Source organism: Tupaia chinensis, unplaced genomic scaffold (genome assembly GCF_000334495.1).
Source record: "Tupaia chinensis unplaced genomic scaffold, TupChi_1.0 Scaffold139757_1, whole genome shotgun sequence".
Taxonomy (NCBI): Eukaryota; Metazoa; Chordata; class Mammalia; order Scandentia; family Tupaiidae; genus Tupaia; species Tupaia belangeri.
The window spans coordinates 2,582,421-2,583,933 of NW_006199637.1; the positions used below are offsets into that span (position 1 = coordinate 2,582,421).

General features: G+C 51.6%; 1 protein-coding gene across 1 annotated transcript in view; it reads right to left on the bottom strand.

The window, feature by feature from the left end:
- The window catches only part of DPYSL5 (dihydropyrimidinase like 5), a 110,587-nt gene that overhangs the window by 55,089 nt on the left and 53,985 nt on the right, over positions 1-1,513 (bottom strand). The window lies entirely within an intron of this gene.

Sequence of the window (1,513 nt, forward strand, 5' to 3'; positions counted from 1 at the left end):
GGCGCCAAGCACCCCCTAGTGTAAAACTCTCCCCCCCCCCCCAAAAAAAAAGATTCTAGCCAGAGATGTGACAGGGGAGAGTGACTTGGGGCAAGAATCTCTGCTGCTGGCTTTGGAGATAGAGGGGTGTGTGGGAAGGTGTGTTGACTGCGTCTGGGAGCCAGAGAGAGAATAATGGGAACCCCAGTCCCTGAACTGCAGGAAACTGAATTCTACTACAAGCACATGAGCGTAGTGGGGGTGCCTGAAACTTAGAGAATGCTGCCCAGCTGGCACCTCGATGGGAGCCTGTGAGACCCTGAGCACTGGACCTTGTCACGCCAGGCCCTCACCTCTGACCTGTGGAATGATCAGCTAATAAGTGAGTGCTGGTTTTTGTTGTTGTGGGTTTTTTTGTTTTTTTTTTTTTGAGAGAGAGTTTTGGTGGTTTTTTTTTTTTGGGGGGGGGTTATAGGGCACATGCGCTCTTGGGAAAGACAGAAAGTGAGAAATCACCCCCTCCCCAGGGAGGATGGCCATGCCACAATCCCTTCTCCAATCTCTTGGGATTTTGAGCATGAATGCACACATGCCCTGAGTGTTTTAAGCCACTGTGTCCGGGACTCAAAATGCGGTTGACTACAGTGGGAGTTCGGTGATGTAACCATTACACTATCTGCTAGTCTCAGTGCTGCTTTTTTACCAAAAATATTTACTTATTTATTTATTTTCATTTGTTATTGTTATTTTTCATTGACCAGAGAGAGAAAGGGAAAGTGAGAAAGTAAGCCTCCAGGTCTGGGACTCAAGTCAGGGTCGGTCAAGTGGAAGTCCAGCACTTTAACCACCGTGCCACCTGCTGGCCCAAATAGGTGCTGCTTTAAATTGCTCCGTTTGCAGTCATTCGTTACACACTAGAAAACTAACACACATACACCAGCAGACTAGGTACCCTGGAGGACTAGAAGGGGTATCCTCCAGGTGACTGGGGAGGGGAAGTCGCTTCATGACGCACTCACAGCGCTTTCTAATGTGATGGTGGGAGATTGAGAACAGGAAGTGGAGCGAGGAGTCCAGCCATGCTGATCCTGACCAGCACAGCCACACCAGGGGTGGCGGGGCAGCAGGAAAGGGGCACGGTGAACCAGGCAGACAAGCTGGTAGGTGAGGAGTGGTTCCAGAGAAGCCTGCCAGGGTGCTCCGGGGGCCAACCAGGGACCCAGCAGCACAGGCACCGGATGGGCAGTAGAGCAATTCCACTGTGAAGCCAGAGCAGACAGATCTTTTCTCAAGGAACCCAAGAGGCTGGACGACAGGGCCAAGGCCAGGCCGAGGTGGAAGCAGGTAGTCCCAGCCTGGGGACTAACACTGACTTCAAGTGAATTCTTCCCGGGCGCCATGTGAAGGGTTCGTTGTGTATCACCTGGTTTGTAAATGGTCAAACTGTCCAGCTTTAAGGCGCCGAGGTGATGTCAATGTTATTCCTATGGGGAGGAGTGGTGTCTCATCAAGCCATCTTGAGTGGCAGGGGTCC